At 39.9% G+C, this 27,717-nt stretch overlaps 1 protein-coding gene across 1 annotated transcript in view; it reads right to left on the bottom strand.

The window, feature by feature from the left end:
* The window catches only part of LOC131031224 (phosphoglycolate phosphatase 1A, chloroplastic), a 204,249-nt gene that overhangs the window by 40,578 nt on the left and 135,954 nt on the right, over positions 1 to 27,717 (bottom strand). The window lies entirely within an intron of this gene.

Genomic DNA, 27,717 nt, shown 5'->3' with positions numbered 1-27,717 from the left:
TTCTCCAAATTTTGTGCTAAGTCAGGCCTAACTAGGCTGAGAAAAACTATTTGGAATGCCTTGGAAAGATGTTTGACCATCAAAAGTGTGAATTTTTAGCTAAAATGAGAATTTCGCTCCTGACCCTTCCTGAGGGTCTAGGGCGAAATCCTTAGGGAAGCCTATTCTTCACCTTGTTTGGGCCAGGCAAAGTGCTGGTTGTGAGGTAATGTTGAAAAGAGGTCTAATTTGGCCAGGAATGCAAATTTCGCTCCTGACCCTTCCAGAGGGTCCAGGGCAAAATTCTTATAGGGCCTGTCCCTAGAAAGAGTCTTGAACTAACTTCATTTTAATATCTTTTGTTGATGATTTAAGGTGTGAAATACTATGTTGAAATGAATTTATTATGTCCTTAATCATCTTTTGATTTGTTTTTGCAGATGAAAGAAGATCAAGCCAAGACAAGGACGACCTTCTCCAGTCAAGCATCAACAAGGACAACCTTCTCCAGCCCAACATCAACAAGGACGACCTTCTCTAGCCCAGCATCATCAAGGACAGCCTTCTCCGGTCCAGCATCATCAGGGACGACCTCTTCCAGTCCAACATTCGAAGGAAAGGTACACCATCCATCCTACACATCGAAGACAAAGGAAGTTAAAGCAAGGGTTCGTTGAAGAAGCAGACAGTTTTAGAAGAGTTAATTAAAGCTAGCTTCTCAGCAACATCAAATTGAATATCTACCAAGTTACAAGTGTCAGACAAGGTAGCATCCCAGTCATCACTCCTCCAGTCGGATTGGTCCACCTCAGCGTGTCCAGATTCAATGTACCTGACTCATCAAAGATGGCACAAACTTCGATGTACCTACCCCGGTTATCCATTAGTCGAATATTCCAGAGAAGACATGTGTCCAAATAATGCAATTATTTCATTGGTCAGAATTAAGTTTGTTGTAACAAACCCTAATTAGGGTTTTCATTGTAAAATCTCGGCCATTGATCTCAAATTGATCTAAGCCATTGAATTGTATTGTGGGCACTATATAAGCCCTGGCTCTTCATTTGTAAAGGCTAATAGTTAGTCATTAATAGCTAGAAGGTTAATAGTTAGTTCATAGAGGTTAGAATAGCTAATGATTAATAGCAAATAGTATAGCAATTAGAGTAGAATAGAAAGAGAAGGCAAAGATTGTTGCCAATATGTTGTTGTAAAAGGCTTGTAAAACTTCATTGAAGAAATGGTAAAATCTATGGGTCGATTCAACAATTTGCATGGTCTCTATACTTCTCAGATTTGATTTCATGTTATTAGATGAGTGGAAGAAATGTGTTTGATTGATGGTGAAATTTGTATATCCATACTACTAGCAGTTTGTTGATTGCAGACTTGCCTTGTGTAGTCAACTGGAATCATTCAGCTTAAGCTTAACTTCAATTGTCGCTTCTTCACTGATATGCATCAACCTGATGGTGTCTATGCTTATAGCGATGATCTGAACATCATAAAGCTTTCCTCCGAAGATCGCACTAACCTTGTGGAGATGGTCCTAGGATGTCAAAACAAGACTTAGTTAGAATTTCACCAAAGGTTATTCATTGCTCCTACATTCTTAGTGTCAGAATTAGATCCTTTCCTCGCCCTCATCCTTTTTCTTTTTTTTTCAAAATCTAGGTCAGTGAAATCTTGTGATTCCAACAAATCAGACGTTTAGGTCGTCAAGTGTAAGTCCCCTTGTGATTCCAGCAAAATCACATCATACCACAAAGAGCTTATCCACGAGTAGAGATCCTACATAACAGGAACCTTGAAGCTTCTCCGATTGATCCTTCTGCGATATCTTCAACATTCGGGAGCTTTATTCAAGAGAGGATAAGGTACCTTTAGGTATTTTATTCTGTGTTTGGTCATGTACAAAATACACATCAACACATATCAGGTTGTTCTTCAATGTCAGATTTACCATCATCTTCCATTTCAAAGAAGATGAAGTATAAATATGACAAGTACCAGAATGAAGTTTCCTCTTCACAAGTTTCCTCTCCTTTGGATCATATCAAGGATACGGTAAAATAGGGCATGTTGACATGTCAGAATTCATCAAAAGGGTGGAGGATCTGCAGGATAGTAATATGTAGCGGTTTTTGGACAGCCACATTCGTCATGCATCTTCTTTTCCAGTGGCTGCCCTAGACCCCAAATTTGTTCTTGCTTGTGCTCACCATTTCGACAAGGAGACGATAACCATTAGAAATGATGATGGAGAGGCAATAATCCACCTTGATGCAAATACTATTGAGAAAGTCTTCAGAATATCGTCAGCACCTGTGTGTATGGAGATTTCCAAGGATAGTGCAGCTGAGTACTATGTCAAGAGGGAAAAGGACTACAAACGTCACATTAACGGATAGATCCATGGGCCTTGAACCGCTTTTACAAGGTGGGCTAAGTTATATTGTTGTGACTTCAAGTGGGAAATTGGAGACATCATTACTCTCCTCAGCAAAATGTTAGGTCTTGAGCATTCTAATGTTTTTGAGCCTTCGATGTATCAGTTTATCATGTTCATAAGGTAGTCCCATCACATCTCATGGGGAGAAATTATTAGTGATGCTTTGTGTGAACAACTTGCAGCAGTCCCTACCACTATGACATTTTACATGAACTCATATTTAGTGTATTTGGCAGTGTCACTTAGATATTTCCTTGGTCTTTCTACCAAGGGTGATCGCTCGCTTATACCAGTGTGGGAGTACTATGATCATCTGCCCTTGAGACCCAACAGGTTACATTTTAGAAGGGTTCAGGATGCATTCTTTGGTTATTTCATGTGTCAGTTTGACAAGGCTCTAAAGAATAGAAGAATATCTTATGAGGCATGGGAAAGGGTGAATGAGTATGGTTGCTTGTTCCTTCAATTCCCGACTTTCACTTATATGAGAGTTGGATGTTACAATGGGCAGCCATACATGCTCCCTAGATACTCAACTGATAAGATTATTCTTATGGAGTTGGGAAGACAAATCATGGTGGTTCATGCATATCAATTTGTCAAGCATAAGGTTGGAATGGGGATTTCTACAACTAACCCATTGAAGATTGGCCGCTACTCCCTCATCATATCCACCAAAGCCAAAGCTATGGAGACCGAGATGCAGGAGATTCAGATTGACAAGGAAGGTGCATCATCTGCAGACACAAGGATCAAATTGCGGGTTAGTCGGGCAATGGTGCTTCCTCCTGAGGAGGCGACAGTTCGTGGGAAAGAAAAGTCCTAGATTCACATTCATGTGATTGATCCTGATGATTCGAAGGAAGGACAACAATGAGATTATGCTCCTAAGTCGCTAGCTTCGGAGTCACCTCATGAGATTCCCTCAGTTTCTATGGAGCTGCCTCTCTCTCCTCCTGATACAATAGTGGATGAGTCTCCTCAAAATGTCGTTCCCATTTCAACAGTTGAGCCACCTCTTGATCATCAACAAGAGAGTTTGCTGGAAATCTTCTAGGATACTCCTGCATGCATTCATTTGTCAGAGATTGATACCTCTACTTCCGGCTTTGAAGAGTTTATGAGACAATCTTCATGCCCTTTGGTTATCGAGCAAACCATGGTTGCCATCCAGACAGATACTTCTCCCAGGGTGACCACGACTGTTCAAATAGAAACTGCTTCTCCTTTGCTTTCAGCTGCTATTGAAGGAGAACTAGTCGTTTTACCTCCATGGCTTAGTTCTTTCACTCCCAAGAGGAAGAAGCAAGAAATTTCTCCCGATGTCTTTGATTATCAGTAGCTTAAGCAATCTAGGCCCAAGGTTGCTAAGAGAGCCAAGACGATCTCAAGGGTAACAGTTGATAGCAAAAAGATGAAAGTGGCAGAAATTGTTGAGCCCCTTGTAGATAAGCCACACGTGGAAATGCAAGCTGTTGATTACAGGGTCACAAGGATAGAATTGGGTAAACACATTTCAGAAGGGTTCAGGATGCATTCTTTGGTTATTTCATGTGTCAGTTTGACAAGACTCTAAAGAATAGAAGAATATCTGATGAGGCATGGGAAAGGGTGAAAGAGTATGGTTGCTTGTTCCTTCAATTCCCGACTTTCACTTTATGATAGTTGGTGTTTGCCCTCTAGGCGAACAGTTTAATACATACAGACTTAATACTTAACAAGAATCAGTAATGCCATAGATACCAAACAATAATATTAAACCAACAGAAAAGATACCATTTCATTCATAATCGTGATACTGACAAGTTACATCACATAGTATATAAAGGTACCGAGTGGGTGCGAGGAACAACCGTCGCACCCGTAACTACCAACCCTCGGTTACATTCCTAACAAAGTACTTCCTAATTAATTACTTTTTATTCTCGTACGTACAATATTACCACCAACATCATCCCCCCCCCAAAAAAAGGTCATCTCGTGACGACTAAAAACAAAATGGGATGATCAACAAAAAAGAAATCATGACTGAGAATGGGGCGGAGGAAGCATCCCTGGTGAGAAGGGTGCCGATGCGCGGGGTGCGGCTTCCAAGCGTTCCCGTAACTCATAGACCTGCTCAGTCCTTAGCTTCAGATCCTGCTCTGCAACCATCTGGCGCTCCATAGCTGTTTTCACCATCATCGTGGCCTCCAAGACCTCTTTATCCTTGTGCTCCACCATCTCTAAGGCACTAGCTAGGCGGCTCTCCAACATAGTCCTGTCCTCTCGGGCTTCCTCCAACCGTACCCCCAAGGCATCCCTTGCGGACCTCTCCTCGGCCAACACTGTTTCCAAGGTAGCGCGTTCTGCATCCCATGAGGCCTTCTCCCGAGCAAATTGCTCCCTATGCGACTCCTCCATCTGCTGGAGTTGAGCAACCAACTCTTCTCGTGCCGACACGACCTCCTAGCGCTGGGTCTTGGTACCCTGAGCAATATACTGCGTCCTCCTCAACTCATAGTATGTCTCACGGAAGACCCGCTCTATCCTCCGCAACAGTGACTGTCTACTGGTCTCGCCAACCTACTCCTGGAGGCCCCAATCCTCCAACATCTGCAAGGTCTCCGTAGTAGGCCACCCTCTAAACTCAAAACATTGAGCAAAGTGTGTCGTGCACCTGCCCCTCATCAACCCAAGCAGCTGCTCCAATTCTCCATCTGTCTTGGCATCTCCTTGAAACTTGGTAGAGGCTACAATCCTCTGGGCTCCAACAGCCATGTCCGCAAGAAACTACTCCAATTCCTTGTCACCCTCCACTCTCAGAGATGCTAGGACACCGTGCTCCTGGGCATCCTCATGAGGACTTTGCAGTGGCTATTCATGATGGGGGACTCTGGATCAACTCCTCCTCCTGCTTGGGACTCAGCACCAATTCACGAATGGGTGAGTGGTCTCTTTGTACTATCCATGAAGTTTCTGGCGAGCTATCTCCAACAAAGTCCACAATCTCACGAGGGCTCGGCTCATGCCGTGGGGAGAGGACAACTGCTCCAACCAGTGCTACTGGTGCCATCTTGTATCGACTCAGCCAAGAACTCATATTCGTCTGAGAATGGGTACCACTCCCTCCAGGATGCTTCGATGGTACCGCAACCTCCCTACCAACCGTCCCGCCACTGGTTCCAACCTCTACGTTAGGTGGAACTCCTAACGTCGACTGTTTGAGGCTCTGGTAGGTGTTGACGTGTCTAAATCGCATTGCTACGACTCCATCCGGCCACGCAGAATAGAATGTACTTGTTGAGTATCCTATCCTCTCTTGAGATAAGGAAATCCCTAATGATATGTTAAATTGATCAATGGGGATGACCTCAATGTTTTGGTTGTTAGGTCTTGACTGCAGGATAGCTTAGTAGTTGATGTGATTTGCTAGGAGCACAAGGGGACTTACGTTTTGCAACAAGGTGGTCTTCTACAATTCTTGAACTGCGAAATAAATCAAAAGGGAAGGGATAGGAGATCTAAAACTAACAAGACTGGTATGCGGGTAGACGGATTCAACATAACCAATCCCTGCTTGGCTAGAATGGCTCACAACCTCGCAGGAATGGTGCAATCTTCAAAGGGACTTGGAAGATTTTTAGACAGCAAACACACAGCTAGGCACCCAATTCTGGCGTAGCTCAGACGGACACCTGCAATTGAACTAAGCACAATTCAAAGGCTTAGGTTAACCATACAAAAGGATACACAATCAGTATATCCTCAATGGTATGAGCCTGAATCTATCAAATACTTGCACACCCAAAACAGAAAGATCTATCTAAAATGCTGAAAGAAACCATGCAAACAAGATGAAAACAAGACAATAAACACCAAATCAATGGCTATATATTGATTTCAGCTGCCTATTACAACAATTTCTGCAACATCTCTATGCTACTGCTAAGATCTAACCTATTCTAACTTCTAAAATCTAACTCTCGAACAATCTAACCTTCTAACTGTCTAACCACCAAAAATTCTAACCCTTTACTGTAAATGTTATTCAATTTCCAATTTAAGATGCAAGTTATATTCAAGGTTATCTTTTCTTTCAAGTATGTGTTTATTTCTTAATATAATAAATCTGATTGTTGTCTGGTATGTTGCAGATGGAGAAAGAGCATTTATGAATTTCAATGATCTTCCTTCATTTTACCGATTGATATATATATACAAACATAACGGATCAAGCAATACCTTGACCAGTCATGTCTATTAGACATGAATGATCAAGATATTACTTATTGTGCCTCTTCATACCGGTAATCGGTGTGTATGCATTTAATCATTGAACCTGATACTTAATCGGTGGGTAAGTATTTACTATCAAACCCGATACCAATCGGTGCGTGATCATTTAACATTAAGACCGATATTAATCGGTGTGTTTAGCATTAGCAATACACCCGATACCAATTGGTGTCCTGTGCATTACGTTTAGTAATGTTAATCAATGTTAGTTAAGAACCCGATTGTTAATACAAGATTATATATATGAAACGCAGAATATGATCACAGTTAGATCGTGTATCATGTACATAATATATAATATCTGAATCATGATCATAATCTCATGTGTGTATAAGATAACTGGAGTCTTATCATAGTCTATCGATGAGATAGATGATTGAATGAGAGACTTCATTTATCTCTCATTCAATCATTTATCTTAGCGAGGCTATCTTGTATCAACATTTACAAAAGAATAGGCCTCTGCCTTTTATAGATCTTTACAATATTGAATTGAATGCTAGGATAGACTGCACCCAAGGGTACTGATTTGCCTCCAAAAGCTTAAAACTTTAACTCATGCCCATTAAACTCTCAGTCATCTATCCAACCACTATCCCAACTACCCACAACTGTTTGGCATTAATTTGAGTCTATCCGGTAATTGGACATAACTGTCCATAACTGACTTGTTTCCCCTTTCTTTCAAAATATCTGAGTGGGGCCCACAGGCAGTTTTACAATAAAACAGTTTCAGTTTTCAGAAACTGAACTTCTGGAATTAATTCTAGTTGTGTATTTCTTGAGGATGCATAGACTTGCCGCATTCGGAGTGTTCTTCAGTCTTTGGTCCCGGTGGTGGACTTCAGATTTGTCAGTGGCATGCTTCCCAATGCTCGGTTGCTCTCGCGCTCCTGCAATGCATGTCATGTCCCCTCCTTGATCGTTATATATATTTACTAAATGAAATAATTAATATAATAAAGACCAATGGATGATTATTTGAAATTTATTTATTTATTAAATATTATTATTTAATTAATATTTATTACTAAAAATATTGTTGAAATATTCAAATAAAAATATATTAATATTATATTTATATATTACAAAAATTATATACATATTCTTAATTATAAACACAATGTATATATTTAAAATAATAAATATATAATTGTGAAGACCGGGGGAAATCTACGTTGTGTGTTGTATCTAATTTGATTTGCACTATGACGGTATGGAGAAAGCATCAATAATTGTGATACACAAGGTGTCACGATTATGCCATTACCACTAAATATATCTTCTTTGAATGTATCGCTAATTAGCTGAATTGATTCTAATACCCGATGGCCAATTGATATTTATGATGGTATATGAATAAACCATTTCATATTCTTACTATGAGAATCGGTCCCACTATAGAGACACATATATTCTCATCATCCAAATAATTATATCAAACGAATCCTTCAATAAGTTCTACGATATCGTTGAATATGTCTATTCCATAAAGCCCGTAGAAACAAACATTAATCTATCAAAAATCCACGTACATTTTCATATTAACTCATCCTTATAGTAATCAGTATAAGTATGTTTATTTTGATCAACGAGTGTCCCTAAGGCCATCGTATAACAACCGAACTCATGCTATTTGTATATAAGCGGTGATCTATATATAAACACACATCAATACCGACGGTTGACTTTATTAAGCCATGATTCGTATATTATAAACAAACACCAAAATATACCGATTATAACAATAGAGGTATGATTTGTTAGGAAGTATCGCTTCTCTTTGGAAAGGCATGTCTTTTAAGGACATGCATATTTTGGAAGAGATATATGAAGATGAAGGAGAAAGGATAAAAAAGGGGAAGAGAGAATAATACGGCAGTGACAGGTACGAATTTCCTTAACTTTCTGATTTAACATTTAATATGATAGCCAGCATTATTAATTAAAATCAAATCTGTGCATCAATGAAAATAATTAAGTGAACATTCTTAAATAAAATAATGACAATTAAAATGAGATATGTATATCTCTGTCAAACAGTATTAATCATAGTTTTAAAACTCGTGGACTCGCCACGGACTCGCCACGGACTCGCGAGTCCATGGGAGCCACGAGTCGACTCGCCAAGGACTCGCGCGAGTCTTTTGCATGGACTCGCGAGTCTTTCAGATGGACTCGCGCAACCCAGAAAAAATGTCATGCAAGCTTTAAAATTGAGTTTAACATGTGAAAAAATTTGGTCTCTCCGTTAGGATTCATATATGGAATATAACATTTAAGTATAAGAAAGAAGAAAGATAATTCTTATACTTTAAGTTATATTCCATATATACTGTCAGGATGTTTGAGAGTGGTTTCAGACCTCCAGGAGTTATAATGCAAAATCTAGTTTTTGGAGGATTTTTCAATTTTCCAGACTTAGTCAGATTTCAGGATCAGGAAGACATTCCAGACTTAGCCAGATTTCAGGGCATTTGAAGATCAGGATGACATTCCAGACTTTAAGTTATATTCCATATATACTGTCAGGATGTTTGAGAGTGGTTTCGGACCTCCAGGAGTTATAATGCAAAATCTAGTTTTTGGAGGATTCTTCAATTTTCCAAACTTAGTCAAGTTTCAGGATCCTTCGGCGATGCCCCTTGACCCCAACTTGGGGGCGTTGCCCCCAAACCCCCGTCGAAAAATATAGGGGGAAATTGCGCCGATGGAAGTAGGGAAAATTTAACCTCCGAGTCTGATTAGGCTCCATATAAAAGCATAATTAGCATTGAAGAAATCTTGGTATTATACATTTTAGAGTTGAAAGTTTGAAACTATGAGTATGTGACACGTGTAATGTTTCAATTATGGCTCTTATGTTCTCTAAATGCATTAATTTCTTTATGTTTTTTTGTAAAACTACGGTTTTTTTTTTTGCCGAGTCTTTCACGAGTCTTTCACGAGTCCGAGTCCGAGTCCAAATTTTTGGTTTGCCGAGTCCGTGGCGAGTCCGAGTTTTTCAACTATGGTATTAATTCACAGCACTGTCAAACATAACATATAAATATATGCCTGTGTATACCTCCAAGGATACATAATAGTATAATACTCTTAAATTTGGGTTTGCACAAATTATTGTAATGCTGTGAATATAAAGGATAATAAATTGATTGTAATGAATGAACACTTCATGTTATATATTAACAAATATAAATAATGAACATTTAATTATATACGTTAATAAATATAATTAATACTTATTTAATGTATATGTTAACAAATACAAGTAATTAATATTTATATATATATATTAATGAATGGATAATTTAATATATATGTTAATAAATATAATTAATGTATATTTAATATATGTTAATGAATACTTATTAATGAACAATTAGGAATATACATAATAAATAAAATGTGAATATTGGTTAATGAACATTTTTATGAAAATATGTTAGGGAATACATGTTAAATCAGGAATATGTAAATGTGGATTATAGAATGGAAAATAGTAATCAAATGCAAAAATGTATTATAAATGTGATTATATGATGGAGGCTATAGGGAGGAGACTCACTTAGTCTAAGGAAGGGATTATGATAATCCCTAGGGTAGTATATATATTGAAAATTGATATGCATATGTATGGCTTGGTTGATTAAACTCAACCAAGAAGAGACGGATCTGGCCGGTCCCCTCTGAGGACTTGGATGATGAAGGCATCACCCAAGACAAGGAATAGACAAGGGTCTTCCTTGGATGGCTTGGGTGACAGGATTCGAACTCATCTTCGATTTCCTGGAGGCTTGGAACCAAGGGGTTCCAAGAGGGCGAGCTTCACGACTACCTAAGGACATATTTTCGTATGGCATTCGTATCCTTTTTATTAGATGAAAATTATGATTATGTTAATTTAGTATTAAAGATAGATTGCAAATTAAAAAATGGCTTATATATATATATATTTTGTATTCTAACAATTTGTTTTGCAGGACAGTAATCTCTAACTAGTAGGGACATTACAACGCATTCTTGCATCTTCTCATTCATCTTTTAGTGCCTGACTTTGTCATTTCAGGCTTTCTCCTGGTTCCTTCTGATGACGTCCTTCGACCTGCAAACAATTGATTTCACTTTAATAAATTAATTTGAAAAATTAAATAATTTAATTTAACAAATATTAAATTTTATTTACGACGTCTGGCTTGAGAAGCTCTTTGTGAGATGTATCTTTTGAATGTTTTCGATTTCTCTTCGAACGTGAAATCCGATCCTTGTCTAAGATGTGTGAATTTCACTTTGCTATAAAAAAATGGCTAACTTGATTAAAATCCGACATAATTATTAAAAGGTTGAACTGTAGTGTCTTTTAAATGCGTCCTTTCCTAATTTCGGCCATTTAGACCATTTTGTGAATGTGCTCTTTTCCTCCAATTTTGGCCTGGAAGAGGTGTTTGCAAACTTCATCGCTTTGACATTTTGGCTTCTAAGCCGAATTTGAGAGCCCTGTTGAGTTTTTCGGCTATTTTCAACTGAATGCGCGACTTTAACTTGCCCCTGGTCTACCGAGATTTCGGCAATTTAATTGGGAATGTGCGACTTTAACTTGCCCCTGGTCTACTGAGATTTCGGCCATTTAATTGGGAATGCGCGATTTAACTCTTACTCTATTTTCGGCCGATTGGTTACCTCATGCAAAACTTATGGTTTAGCTTGGTTTGCAACTTCGGGCGAAAATGATTAAAATGTGCAATGTTTAACTTTGGCATTTTCGGCTTAAACTATGACTTTGCAAGATGGTATTTAGGCTTCTTTTCCCTTTCTATGCATTTTAGGTGTTTTTGGCCTAAAAGGCCCTTTTGCCAAGTTTTAGAAGTTTAAAACGCCTTACCCTCCTGCAATTTCGGCCTCGAAGGGCCTTTTGAAAATTTTCTATGTCAAAGCCTTACCTCATGCGACTTCCTATTTTGGGATGAGGGAGGTTTATGAAAATGTCTTAAAACGCATTTTCCAAACATCACACGATTTTATTTCGGGTTGGGAAGGCATGTTGAAAAGTTTTAATATTAAACGCTTTCCCTTCATTTTCATTTTTCGGGCCAAGAGGGGCTTTTGCAAAGTTTATAAGTTAAAACGTTTTTACATCACGCGATTTTCAAATTTTCGGGCTAAAAGCCCTTTTTGCAAACCTCACGATTTTACTGATGTTTGCCCATTTTCGGGCTGGGATGACTATTTTGCAAACTTTAAAAAATAACGCCTTTCAACTTCTGGCATTTTTGGGCTAGAAGGTGATTTTGCAAAGTTGATTTTAACGCCTTTCTGACTTGAGTGATTTTAACTCTTTTGTCCATTTTCGGGGTGAAGAGACCTTTTGCAAGTTTAGAAAAATGACGCCATGCCTTATGACTTGCATCTTTGGGCTAAAATGAGGGTTTGGATTTTGGCAAATTAGCCGATTTTCGCGAGTTTACCCCTTGTTTTTCGAGTTCATTGGATCATTTGTGAGATTGGGCCTTTGAGCGCCTTTGGAAACTCGGGTCCCCTCTCCCTCTTAGCGCGAATGTCCTCCTTTCTTTTTGGCATTACGGGCCGATTCGAGAGCTTACTTTCATATTTCGGCCTCTTAGGGATTTTTTGTGACTTCGCCACTACAGGGCATTCCACAGGTTTGCAACGCATTCTAAACTGGCATTTTTACCTTCTAGACCGATTTTGCCTCTTGTTTTGAATTTTGGATTTGAGGGCCGAGTTTGGCTTTAACCTTTGCATTATGACTCAAATTTTCAAACACCTATTCCCTCCCGTCGGGACAGACAGATACAAACTGGGGGGGGGGGTCCCTTGTCAAAATGACGGGGATGGGTGTGCGATACGCACAACAAATGGCGACTCGGCTGGGAAATGTTCTCGAACATTTCAAGGATGACTGTCCGGATCGAACCCTAGAATCTCCGACATATACCCCACCAAACAACCCAAATGACAAAAGACAGATTCAAGTTTAAAATGAGGTCACAAACTGAATTAAGTCACCAAACTTGAGAATCAAGTGTGTGCAGTGAAGTTCATTCCAGCTTTAGAGAGAGTTGAAATATCATTGTTCAATTAATGCAAGCTACGTAGAGCAACTCTAACTCCAAAAGCAACCTGGATAGAGCCCCGCTGCCAGCAAGCGTCTATAGCCCCGACGGAGTTATCGCTTGTAAGCTCACAGAGATTGCTTTGTTTCCGATTAATTCTCTTTTGAATACCGACAGAGGTGTCTGTACTCCCAAAGCCAAACATTTGATATTTCTTTTCTTTTCAATTTATTTTCTCTTGATTCTTTCAGTTTTTCACATTGGCTGGTAAGCAACGAAGCCTACGTGGGATTGATCGTTACAGTGGTCGTTGAAGTAGAGCCTCAGATTTTCACTTGCAATGACCTCCCTTTGATAAAACGACAGACTGAAGCAATTTTAAGCGTTTAAAAGTGTAGTGATTGCAATTTTGGTGACAAAATGCAGTAAGCAACTAAATTTTTAGAATGACTAAGCCTTAAACCAAATGAGATGACTACGGGGGCAACCATCAATTTGGTGCTCTAGCAAAGTCGACATCCAAGAAATGAGTCGGAAAAACTTTCCAAATTCGTACACCAGTGCTAGGAAAAGCAAACAAACCCCTACAAAAACTGACAAGGAGACAACTTCTTCCGAAAGGACACCTACGCTATGAAAAGCAAACTAACTAAAGCAGAAAACAGGGAAACTATGCTAAGGACAAAAAAGAAAACTACTCTAAAACAGAAATAAAAGCCTAAACTATGTACAAGAAGAGACCGATTGTACAAAATGCGGACTATAAGTATATGTTCCTGACCCGGGGTGATTTCTCAATATGTGCAGTAGTAACAAGGCAACATGAATAGTTCTCAGTTTGGCTTGTTTGTCTTCATACTCTGAAAAGAAAATTTTCAGTTGGCCAATCTCAAGTTTATCCGGGACATTGGGCAAAATTATCAATTGAGGGAGTTCATTAGGTTTGTGGTTAGTCCATTTACAGGTTGTTTTCCCAGAATATTCAAAATTAAATTGAAATTTTTTAGAAGTAATAGCAGGAGGGAAACAAACAACTTGGCAAGTTTTTGAGTCATGTGGGGTGTTGTGTGGAAGATCTTTAGCAACTGTATTAGGAGGTTGCCATTGGTGGTGCAACATCTCGATAGCGTTTGGTGTGTGCAAATCAGCATCGAATTCCACATTAGGTTGCGCAGGCTGAAAATCAGTCTTGAAACTGAACTTGAACTCAAGAAAGAGGGGTGCATTGTCTATCAGTGTATCTTTGGATTGAATGAACCATGCAGCCTTATGCACTTCTGTCAGCACGTCTTCAAACAACAGGGACTCTTTGATTGATTGATCCTCAAAAACGTCCTCGACGAACTCCTGGACCGCATCGTCAATTGGCAGGGCTGCTACAAACTGCTCCTTGGTGTCGGGTTGATCTATGGAGCTAACTGGATCATTCTCAAAAACATCCTCTTCAGCCCTATCTTAATTAAGTGCACAGACGACACAGTCACCTACTATCACATCCTCTTTCGGTGCAAGAACAACATAATCATTTGCTGCCACAGTTTGACTGATTGGTTCACCCTACTCAACACTTGGCAACTCCATCTTTTCATCATCAGGTTCATCATCAGGGAGTGCGACGCTGCATTGATTTTGCGATCTTCTGTACTTGTCTGCAGCAAGGTAGGCACTCCATTCTTTGTTGGTGATGGGCTCCTTTGGTTCTTCCGATAGTCCATATTGGGCTTTGACTTGACTAACTACCTCCATGCATAGCGAGTAGGTGAATTCTAAATGTTGGGTGTGGTAAATTCTACACCACCAAGGTGACAACACGTTCTCCAAGCGTAATTCCTCATCAAGACCAAACTGGTTCTCAATCTGATCCTTAAATCGTGTAAACTCCTCGATGCTGGACGAAGGACTGGGGATATCCGTCTCTATGAATTCCTCTGGTTTGGAGATATCCCAAAAGAATATCAGTCCCTGCAATGCAAGCTCAGCCCTTAACAAAAATGTCAAGCAATTCAATTCATGGTGCGCTGTGGTGCCATGAATTCTGCAGTGAGCTGCAGATGCAAATTCAGACAGTTGCTTGGGATATAGCTGCCAACTTAGCCTCTGCTGGAATTGGAAAACGTCGGATTGCAGACAATCTTCATGAAATGGCTGACCCAACATACTGACTCAGAAATATTTTTTTGTATTTTCTGATTTTCAAGTTTTTTGTTTTTTCCTGGTTTTCGGGGATCTTGCATATCCTGAGTATAGCATTTAAAAGGTCTCAATGGACTCAACTTGCTGCAAGGAACCTGACAGGGCCCTCCTTCTAGCGCCAATTTTGTTGACGCGTCTAAAATCGCATTGCTACGACTCCATCCGGCCACAAAATAGAATGTACTTGCTGAGTATCCTATCCTCTCTTGAGATAAGGAAATCCCTAATGCTGTGTTAAATTGATCAATGGGGATGACCTCAATGTTTCGGTTGTCAGGTCTTGACTGCAGGATAGCTTAGTAGTTGATGTGATTTGCTAGGAGCACAAGGGGACATACGTTTTGCAACAAGGTGGTCTTCTACGATTCTCGAACTGCGAAATAAAATCAAAAGGGAAGGGATAGGATATCTAAAACTAACAAGACTGGTATGCGGGTAGACGGATTCAACATAACCAATCCCTGCTTGGCCAGAATGGCTCACAACCTCGCAGGAACGGTGCAATCTTCAAAGGGACTTGGAAGATTTTCAGACTGTAAACGCATGGCTAAGCAGCCAATTCTGGTGCAGCTCAGACGGACACCTGCAATTGAACTAAGCATAATTCAAAGGCTCAGGTTAATCATACAAAAGGATACACAATCAGTATATCCTCAATGGTATAAGCCTAAATCTATCAAATACTTGCACACCCAAAACAGAAAGATCTATCTAAAATGCTGAAAGAAAACATGCAAAGAGGATCAAAACAAGACAATAAACACCAAATCAATGTCTATATATTGATTTCAGTTGCCTATTACAACAATTTCTGCAGCATCTCTATGCTACTGCTAAGATCTAACCTATTCTAACTTCTAAAATCTAACTCTCTAGCAATCTAACCTTCTAACTGTCTAACCACCAAAAATTCTAACCCTTTACAAAAGAAAAGGCCTCTGCCTTTTATAGATCTTTACAATATTGAATTGAAGGCTAGGATAGACTGCACCCAAGGGTCTTGATCTGCCTTCCAGAAGCTTGCAACTTTAACCCATGCCCATTAAACTCTCAGTCATCTATCCAACCACTATCCCAACTACCCACAACATTTTGGCATTAATTTGAGTCTATTCGGTAGTTGGACATAACGATCCATAACTGACTTGTTTCCCCTTTCTTTCAAACTATCTAAGTGGGGCCCACAGGCAGTTTTACAATAAAACAATTTCAGTTTTTAGAAACTGAACTTCTAGAATTAAATCCAGCTGTGTATTTCTCAAGAATGCATAGACTTGCTGCATTCGGAGTGTTCTTCAATCTTTGGTCCAGGTGGTGGACTTGAGCTTTGTTCAGTGGCACGCTTCCCAATGCTCGGTTGCTCTCGCGCTCCTACATCTTCTTCTTCATCTTTTAGCACATGGCTTTGTCGTTTCAGGCTTTCTCCTAGTTCCTTCTGATGATGTCCCGCGACCTGCAAACAATTGATTTCACTTTAATAAATTAATTTGAAAAATTAAATAATTAATTTAACAAATATTAAATTTTATTTACGACGTCTGGCTCGAGAAGCTCTTTGTGAGATGTATCTTTTGAATGTTTTCGCTTTCTCTTCGAACGTGAAATCCGATCCTCGTCCAAGATGTGTGATTTTCACTATGCTATAAAGAAAAATGGCTAACTTGATTAAAATTCGACATTTTTATTAAAAGGTTGAATTGTAGTGTCTTTTAAATGCGTCTTTTCCTAATTTCGGCCATTTAGACCATTTTGCGAAAGTGTTCTTTTCCTCCAATTTTGGCCTGGAAGAGGTGTTTGCAAACTTCATCGCTTTGACATTTCGGATTCTAAGCCGAATTTGAGAGCCCTCTTGAGTTTTTTGGCTATTTTCAACAGAATGCGCGACTTTAACTTGCCCCTAGTCTATAGAGATTTCAGCCATTTAATTGGGAATGCGCGACTTTAACTCTTACTCCATTTTCAGCCGATTGGTTGCCTCACGCAAGACTTATCTTGGTTTGCAACTTCGAGTGAAAATGATTAAAATGCGCAATGTTTAACTTTGGCATTTTCGGCTTAAACTATGACTTTGCAAGATGGTATTCGGGCTTCTTTTCCCTTTCTACGCGTTTTAGGTGTTTTCGGCCTAAAAGGTCCTTTTGCCAAGTTTTTGAAGTTGAAAACGCCTTACCCTTGTGCAATTTCGGCCTGGAAGGGTCTTTTGAAAATTTTCTATGTTAAAGCCTTACCTCACGCGACTTCCTGTTTTGGGTTGAGAGAGGTTTTTGAAAATGTCTTAAAATGCATTTTCCAAACATCATGCGATTTTATTTCGGGCTGGGAAGGCATTTTGAAAAGTTTTAATGTTAAACGCTTTCCCTTCATTTTCATTTTCGGGCCAAGAGAGGCTTTTGCGAAGTTTATAAGTTAAAACGTTTTTACATCACGCGATTTTTGGATTTTCGGGCTAAAAGCCCTTTTTGCAAACCTCACGATTTTACTGATGTTTGCCCATTTTCGGGCTGGGATGACTATTTTGCAAACTTTAAAAAATAACGCCTTTCAACTTCTGGCATTTTCGGGCTAGAAGGCGATTTTGCAAACTTGATTTTAACGCCTTTCTGACTTGCGCCATTTTAACTCTTTTGTCCATTTTTGGGGTGAAGAGACCTTTTGCAAATTTAGAAAAATGACGCCATGTCTTATGACTTGCATCTTCGAGCTAAAATGAGGGTTTGAATTTTGGCAAATGAGCCGATTTTTGCGAGTTTACCCCTTGTTTTTCGGGTTCATTGGATCATTTGTGAGATCAGGCCTTTGAGCGCCTTTGCAAACTCGGGTCCCCTCTCCCTCTTTGCACGAATGTCCTTCTTTCTTTTCAGCATTACGGGCCGATTCGAGAGCTTACTTTCATATTTTGGCCTCTTAGGGATTTTTTGTGACTTCGCCACTGCAGGGCATTCCACTGGTTTGCAACAAATTCTAAACTGGCATTTTTTCCTTGCCTCTTGTTTTGAATTTTGGCTGAGGGCCGAGTTTGGATTTAACCTTTGCATTATGACTCGAATTTTCAAACGCATATTCCCTCCCGCTAGGACAGATAGATACAAACTGGAGGGGGGGGGGGGTGTCCCTTGTCAAAATGACGGGGATGGGTGTGCGATATGCACAACAATAGGGCTACCAATGTCGCGGCCACATATGGGGGAATCATAATCATTGGTGTCTGACCCTGCCCAAAACCAGGAACCAACACTGCAATATTGTCGCTCTAGGCAGAGTTTGAGTGGCACCTGCTGAGGCCGTCTGCTGGGATAACTCACCCGAGGGCCGTGTGGCTGCCATTGCTGGCACAACTACGGGAGGTGGAGGTGTGGCTATCTATGCAACTGTAGAAGATTTCGCCCCTGTCTCCTCTACCTGTTGTCCACCTCTACCCACGATCTTGAAACTACTCTCGGTGGCCTGTGATGTATCCACAGAGTCCTCTGCACTGGCTTCCTCACTCGGGTCACTAGGCTCGGACTCTGACACAACCACCCGCCGCTTTCGTTTCTTGCCTGATTGTGTATCTCCACTAGGTGCCATGATATCCAAATGAACCCAATAGAATATAGGCGGCTGCCCAGGGTGTACATGGCCTTGCAGTGCCAAGTGTTGTGTGTCTGGTGAACCCTGAAGGCGTACGACATTTAAGAAGAGTCCAATGGCATGGTAGGGCATGTAGAAGGTTTTGTGTTGTAGGGTCATAAATTCCTTCATCCTATCCGCTAGTACTGATGCCCAGTCGTATACTACGCCATTGCAGATGCCATTCATCAATACCACCTGCGCTATGGCAATGTCTGAAGCCCTACTAGCTCCTATCAAGCGGTTCTTCAACACATCTAGAAGGCACCGCCATACCCCGTCTCTCAAAAACGACTTCTTCAGGCCTCTTCCCCTGCTGGCATGTTGGAGACTATCGAGCTCGGCTTGTGTGAGGTCGTCGCGGCACATCAACTTCAGGAGTTTATCCTTTAAATCTGGGGATATTTTCTGCCCCTTATCCACTTTCTTTCCCTGCGCTCCTGGAATACCAAAAACTCTCGTAAACTCTATGGAAGCCAAAGAGACTGTGACCTGGTGGTGCTCATAATCGAATACCAACTGTCGCCTATGTGGGTCATAGGCACCAATCATGGTCCGCAACACAACCTTAAAATCCTTAATGCAAAAGATGGGCATCTGGATGGCCCATTAAACCTGTGCATGTCGCAGCTGTGCCTTCACAGGATCATCATGTGGGGTCTCGTTCCACCATTTTCTACAATCTGCTCCACTCAAACCCTCGAAGGTAATGGTGTCCATGGTCATATCATTCTTCGCTGCTATCTGCTACTGCACTTTGGGTTGCACCTTTTTACCTTTGCTTTTGCTGTTGTCAGCCATGCCGCCCCTGACTTTCACACTGGAAGGCAGAATCCGAATAGCTTTCTTGTTCGCAGAGGTTGATGGCATTGTAGCAGGTAACTGCCACAACTGTCTTTTCCAATTCTTTCCACTGCTAGGGTCCATTAAATGATTTTTCTTGTCTCTTGTGCCCTTAAATATATTAAAAAGTAGGGTTAGGGAATAATTTTCTGCACATGCTTACCCCTCAAGCGACCACAACCTCCCCCTTATACGCCGTTAAACACTTCCGTACGCATGTTGCCAATTGAACGCTTCTGTAAGACCTTTGGAACACTATCGTACGACCACCATACGATCACATCACCGCGTGTTGCTACCGTGCAAACCATATGGTCACCTTTCCCTTATGTTGCTTCTCTTCGCCATACTTCCATTGTACAAGCCGTACGGTCACTTCATGTCGCTTCTCTATCGTATGGAAATCGTTCTTGCCCCACTATACACTGTACAATCTCTCTGCATAGTGACGAAGATCTTTTTCTGTCGTACACCAGTCGTACGGTAATCATATGTTGTACGGTGTCCCTTCTTTTAATACTTTCGTCGTGCGTTATTGGTCGTATGGCGCCGTACATATACCGTACGGTGTTTTCCCCTTTATATATTTGTCAGCTGTACGGTGAGCGCTTCCCTTGCATGAACTTTTTGTCGTACGATATTGGTCGTACGGTGAATTCTTTTTATTTATTTATTTATTTTTAATATATATTTTTTATTTTATTTTATTTTATTTTTAATTTAATTTTTACATTTTTTAATATATATATATATATATTTATATTTTCTTTTAAGAAAAAGTTAGAATTCTGAACAATTTTACCTAAGTCTTCCCACGGGAAGATTCCGAGTCGGTCTTCTGCCTGCACTCATGATATGGTTTTAATTTCAACCCCTTAATGCTGTCCGGAACCGCCCGTCCATCCAGTGTCCACAACTTGACTGACCCGTTCTCGGCCACCTCTCGAACTTTATATGGTCCTAACCATCTTACCTTGAATTTGCCCGGTTTAATCTCATTGCGCCCATTATATTTCAGTACCAGTTGGCCCGAGGCGAACCTCATTCGTTTTAAGTGCTTGTCGTGCCATAGCTTCCTCCTTTGTTGGGCTACCTCTGTAGCCCACTGGGCCATCATTCTTTTCTCATCCACCTTGTTCAAGACATACAACCTCTCTCTTAGGCTTTCCATATCCCCCAGTCTGTTTTTGATTGCAATACGGAGGCTGGGCACCATAAACTTGGCTGGCACAACAGCTTCCTACCAGTACATCAGTTGGAATGGAGTTTGGCCTGTGGTCACCTTGTAGGTGGTGCAATAGGCCCACAAAACCAAGGGTAATTTTTCCTCCTAGTCTTCCCCCTCGACTCCACATGACTTGTAAGTCACTGCAACGAGAATCTTGTTGGTGGCCAACGCCTGCCCATTCGCTCGTGGGTAGTAAGGGCTGGACAATGAATGCAAAATTTTGAACTCAGTAGTGAGTAGCTTGATGACATGGTTTACAAAATGTCCACCCTAGTCATTGGTCAACTGTATGGGGATGCCATACCGTGTAATTATCTGCTCATAGATGAATCTTGCCGTACTCAGGGCCAAGTTGTCAGGCAAGGTCCATGCTTCTACCCACTTGTTTAAGTACTCTGTGGCAACCACAATGTAGCGGCACCTCCTGGCACGACTGGCCTTGAGTGTTCCAAATTTCCAATAAAATCCATCCCCCAATGCTCAAATAACTCTTGAGCATGCGAGGGGTTGAGTGGCATGAAATCCCTCTTCAGCGGCTTCTCGGCTCTCTGACACGTGTTGCAACCCACTACCCATTCTCTGGCGTCATTATACAACGTGGGCCACCATACACCTGCAAGTAGCACCTTTCGTGCGGTAGTGTCCGGTCCCATATGGCCTCTCGTGGGGCCCTCATGTGCCTCCCTCAGAACGCTAGGCACCTCTTCCTCCATCACACACCGACGCAACACCTGGCTAGGCCCCATTTTGTACAGTAATCCATTAATCAACTGGAATGTATGGCTTCTTAACACCAGTTTCCTTCGTTCTCCAGGTGGCATACCTTGCGGGAACACGGAGGTGGAGAGATATTCCTCGATAGCAGTATACCATGATGGCAGTACTGCAATCTTGAACAGGTGAGCATCTTGAAATTCATCATTAATTCCCTCTGGCGGCTCCCCCGACCTTATCCTGGATAATTGGTCGGTTATCACATGGCTTTTTCCCGGTGTGACAATGATGGTGAATGTAAACTCCTGCAGCAAGAGTAACCATCTGCTGATCCTTCCTTGAATGATTGGTTTGTTGACCAGATACATAAGCGCCTGGTGATGCACGTAAAACGTGAATTGCGTTGCGAGAAGGTAATGTTTGAATTTCTGCACAGCATAAACCATTCCTAGGGCCTCTCGCTTTGCTGTGCTATAATTCTTTTCAGCCTTAGACAATAATCTACTCGCAAAGTAGATTGCATGGTCCAGTCCATGGTCATCCACCTGAGCTAATGTGGCACCAATTGCGAAATTAGAGGCATCTACGTGGACATGGAACTTCCTGTCCCAATTCAGATATGCGAGGATGGAGGCCGCCACTCTTCAAAAGCTTCGCCTTCCCGAAGTCCCCCACGTGTACGGCTCACCCTTCCGAGTTAGTTAATCCAAGGGGTAGGATATATCAGCAAAATTTTTTATAAACCTTCTATAGTAACCAATGTGAACCAAGAAGGATTTTACCCCTGTGACATCTGTGGGTGACTCCATCTCCACAATCACCCGGATCTTATCAGGGTCTGTTTTTAGCCCTACTTTACAAATAATGTGCCCAAGCAATTTGCCTTGAGGCACCATAAATCTGCACTTCTTAGGGTTGAGTGCCAACCTTGCCCTCCACCATCTCTCCATGCATTCCCTTAGGGTTACCAGATGTGTGTCCTGCTCGTTGTAAATCGACTAATCGTCGAGGAAAGCCTTAAAGTTTCCCAAAGACATCTTATCAAAGATGTGCAAGATGATCCTCTGAAAAGTTGTAGGTGCATTGCATAATAGACCGAATGGCATCCGGTTATATGTGTAAACGTCGTCCTCCACCACGAAGGTGGTCTTGAGCTTATCCTCCTCGACGATGGATATCTAATTGTATCCTGAAAATCCGTCCATGAAGGAATACATTTCGCAGCCGGCTACCTCTTCCAGTATGCTATCCGTGAAAGGAATAGGAAAAGGATCTTTGATGGTGACTGCATTCAGGCACCGAAAGTCGACGCAGATCCGGATTTGATTAGCCTCTTTCTTTAAGGAAATAACAATCGGAGACACCCATTCACTGGTCTGGACCCGGAAAATGATGCCAGTGTCTAACATTTTTTCTATTTCCTCATTCACTCTTGCGGCATAGTTTATGTTCATTCGGTACGACCTCTTCCGCATCGGCTGGGCTCCAGGTACCAGTTGAATGCGATGTACACACATCTCAGGGGGCACTCCTTTCAGATCTGTATATGTCCAGGCGAAAACAACCTTATATTCCAACAAGATTTTGAAAGCTGCTGCCTTCAACACAGGATTCCAATCGTCCTCGACCAAGCTGTTGCAAGTATTGGAGATTAATTTAGTTAAAATAGAAGTTCTATTGAGAAAAGTTGTAAGACTTTGCGCTTACACTCGTTCTTGAGAGAGATTAGAAGTAGATTTTATAATAAGAAATAGTTGTGAAACTTTGAGCTCACACTAGTTCTTGCTGTCTTGTGTAGAAAGAAATAAGTTATTTCAGACTTTGTGCTGTCATAATTTGTTTTTGATATCATTAGAATAGAAAATGGCAGATACGACTTCACATAGTCAAGACTTTGAGCTTGATATTGCTGTCCCATCCTGAAGGAAGTGACGGAAGTCTTTGAACTTTCAGGAAACTTCATTTCCTTTCTCTCATTTCATTTCAAAAAGTTATTATTGTTGTTTTATGTTAAATTGCTATCACTTTTCTGTGAAGAGAAAAGGATATTGGCTTTCTTGAAAAAAGAAAAAAGGCTGCTATTTCACCCTATTTTAGTTTTAGTATTAGATAGATAGGGGGAGCCTTCCCTTAATTAGGAGAGTTTTACTTACACACTGTGGTTGAAGCCACAATTTTGTATATTTCCCCAAGTGTACAAAATTTTCAACCAACAAACATTGTCAAGTACTTACAAGGTTTACTTGCCCAATGTTTTTGCTGAGTATTTGGAAAAACTCAGTGAGTTTTTCTGCTTAATAGGCTGTGCTAGCAACACATGAAAATTGTACAAAAATAATGTTGTTTAAACTCCAAAAACAGTTTTTTGGCTTTTAAAAAATTATGAAATGGTGTGCACCATGAAGGTTTGTGTAGTTTTGAAGGTAGTCATTTGGGCTTGGTGTTGGGGGATTCATCCCTCGACAACGCTAGGGGCACTAGCCCTTGACCCTACAAGGGGTGTTACCCCCAAACCCCACCAGATTTATTTGATACATTTTGTAGTCGTATTTTGCATAAATTTATGATTTTTTAATTTTTTTTTTACAAAAATTTAAGCTTTTTTTAGTTGTTTAAGTTTTGTTGAGTTTTTGCCTAGTACTTTTTGAATCAAAAATTGCATTTGAATCCATGCCCCTAGAATTAATAATGGTTTTTAGCATCGCAGAAAAAATCGGCAAACCAAAAGTATAAGATTTTTTGAAAAAATCGGGAATTAAATGAGAAAAAGTTGGTTTAAAACAAAAACATAAAAAAATGTAGAAAAAGAGACAAAACTACTTGTTTTTTAAATTTAAAGGCATTTCCATAGCATAGAGATATAGATAGCAAATAAAATTGAGAGTTAATGAATTGAATTGAATAAAAATCTCTATCTTGCTTACTATTGATACCTCGATAGTGTTTCTAATAGGTAAAATCTTGTTACTCAGAAAATAAGTTTTGTAAAATAAAAAGATTTCATAGATTAAAGAGATGGCTTTCATAAGGTAGAATAGTGCAATAAAAGAATCTTTATCATATAGGTATATATGCATAATCCTCTACAATCAATTTGATCTCTTAGTAAGACAAGAAATGATAGAATGAGATACATAGTTGACCATAAAATGATCTCTAAACCAATTGTCCTATGCTAAATGGCTTATGTGTAAACGATATAGAATGAATATATTTTTTTGGTACCTCTCCCTCCATTGTGATATCATTTCAATAAGTAGAATATGGTTACTATTGTGTCATTTGCCATAATATAACTAACCTTATAAATGTGAGGAAAACTATAGATAATAAAAGACAATTTCTTGTTCCATTGTGCTATGTCAAGAAAGGTATTATATGATGATGCTTACTTAGTGGATTGGATTAATAAATCTTTATCTTTTATGTACTTTCCTATTATCATATTCTTGTATTATAAAAGTGGAAGCTTTCAATGTTTCAATCTCACATTTCCTTCCTTTTTTGTTATGGAGCTTAGTTGTTGTGAACAAAACTATTTGGTTAGGTTGTACTATCTGATTTCTATTTCCCATCCTTGTAAATTTCAAATATGGGTAGAGAGAAATGAATAGACCTTATGGTAATAATTAGTTAACTTTCTCTTGTTTTTATGAATGGTTCCAAAGATTAATGGATTTAGCCTTTTAGGAAGAAATAATAATTACTAAATCCTATCTTTGATTAATCAAAAGTAACATAGGTCTTCTCTTGTTAGCCTTGTCCTCTTGTGTTTGTATTGATTCAAAATCTATATGAATTAGCTCTTTGTCCAATTCCAACATTGATAAGAGTGCTTGAGTTAGTAGTATTGTAATGTCTCTTTCCTAAGTATCATCATTATTTATATGATTAGACTATTAACCTTCGTTCCCGTAGGCTAATTGAGTGGGTAGGGAACCCGTCCGAAGATTGGATGTCCTTGCAAGGGTTTTGTTGGAGCACTTAGATATGTTTTATCCACACTTATTTTTAGTATGTCATGGTCAGTTGAGAGACTTTCTATTTTTGGAAGGTTAGTTGGATGTCAAAATTGATATTCATTTGCAGTTATATTAGTCCCAGACACTAATATTAAAATAGCGTTATATTAATGAAAAGATAAAGTAACTTTAATGTTATTTTAATTTATTAAAAGAGACTGTGGGTTGGCGCCAAAAAAGGAGATACAAGGTGTCTATTTAATATTTTATTCAATTTTATATTGGGCGCCTAACTTAGGGTGTTATAAGTGAATTAATAAAGCTAAAGTATAATTTCATTTTTGTAGGGTTTTTGTAAAGTAGAAATAAATAGAGCTTGGGTACCCTATTGTGACGTTTTCACACATTAAATTTTCTCCTCGAGTGTTAAAAACACTTTTTGAATAAATAGTACATAATCTTTTTTTTTTTGGAAGAGGGGGTAAAAATTTATTCAAAAAGAAGCAGGAAGTACAAAGCAAAAAGCCTCAAGCCCAACCAAGAACAACTAGACAAAGAACTAAAGAGAACCCGATAAAAAAGAGCACCTAACCAGGCATGTCCTCCCTAATTAACCTTCCCAAAGTCTCCATACACTCAAGGGGAAAAAACTCCAAATTATCCACATCCCACCTATCCAGGCCCTCAGAAGCCCATTTAGCCAGACAATCAGCCACCCTGTTCCACTCTTGAGGAATATGATAGAAACAGATATGATCAACCAAACACAGCAGATTCAAGATCTTCTTAACCACTAAAGCTAACTGCCAACTAACTCTATCCAAATGCTGATCATTTAGCAAATTGATCACAATCCAAGTCAGATTCACAGACGATTCTTCGCCAACCTAAAGAGCATCCTCTTTCAATCGCATGAAGAATAGCAAGAGCCTCCATAAGATTATTGGAATGCTAGCCCATATAGGTGGAAAAAAAGAGCACAACACCACCATCACTACAATGCCCAATTTCCCCAATTCTTGCATGCCCAGGATTCCCCCTGGAAGATTCATCACTGTTAACTTTCAAAACACCTTCAAAAGGAGGGAGCCATCGTCCCTCCCTATGAATCTTTTCTTTTGCCTGTCTCAATCGCCTATTAGCTAAGGGGTTCAACCCATTACCCACCAGCATCAAATTCTTAAAACATCCAAGTCATTAGAATCCACTATAGCCGAAAGATCACACTTAGCTGAAATGGTCTCGTAGAGCCTGCTAACAAAATCTTTCTCCATAAGTAACCACTTCCTATATGAGACTCCTGAAAAATCCGACGATTCCTTTCTAAGCAAATGTTCCAGATAATGAGAGTGGGGCCAATATCCCAAGCAACTTGGAGGAAAGAGGTCTTGACTGGCAGTCTACCAATCCTTTCCAAAAATTCAACAAGAGAGGTAGCATGGACACAAGCATGATTCCACGCTACCTACCAAAGATGCCAAATCTCTCTTGAGTACTAACACTGAAAGAAGAGATGAGAAATGCACTCCTTATTGTTATTACACAAAACACAGATGGAAGGGCCCTAGAAACCATGCTTACGAAAATTCTCCCAGGTGAGTGTTGACGAGTCTAAAATCGTTGAACTTACGACTTCATCCGGCCAATGTAGAATAGAATGTACTCGCTGAGTATCCTATCCTCTCTTGAGATAAGGAAATCCCTAATGCTGATTTTGCGTTTGGTCAAAGGGGATAACCTCAAGGTTTTGATTGCCAGGTCTTGACTGCGGGATTACTCAGTGGTTTGATGTGTTTTGCTGGGAACACAAAGGGGACTTACGGTGATATGGATAATTGCTGGATGAGTTCCCTAAAACTTTGACAGTCTCATTATCGATTGGTTTCAGTTGCATGATACTATTTCAGCAGGATTGCGGATTCCTCTTGGTAAAAAAGGGAAAAAAGAGGGATAGGGAAAGAGAGGTACAAAGAGTCTAAATTAATTTAACTAAGATAGCATATTCAGAAAACAGACAGACACCTCCAAATAACTAGATTAAACATTACCAGCCATTTAAGCACAATATTTGTATGAATCTAGTGCGATCTTCAAGGGAAAAATAAGTTTTCATGCTATTAAATACAACATCAGAACTTTAACATTCATTTAGTGAGTATTCAATAACCGAACTTAAGCATGTGAAAGGGTTCAGATTAATCATGCAGAAGGAAAAACAATCAGTCATTCCCTAATGGTATGAACAACGAGGGTTCTATCAGATGTTTATCTAGAAAATACTATATAAATGAAAGAAACATAACTGAATAACTCAAATTAATGAAGGAGACCATGCACTCACAAGGAAACTTGAAACAGTCTTAACTTTTGCATTAAATCCTGTAA

The sequence above is a fragment of the Cryptomeria japonica genome, chromosome 4 (genome assembly GCF_030272615.1).
Source record: "Cryptomeria japonica chromosome 4, Sugi_1.0, whole genome shotgun sequence".
In the NCBI taxonomy this organism is placed as follows: Eukaryota; Viridiplantae; Streptophyta; class Pinopsida; order Cupressales; family Cupressaceae; genus Cryptomeria; species Cryptomeria japonica.
This window is presented reverse-complemented; position numbering and strand designations above follow the sequence as displayed.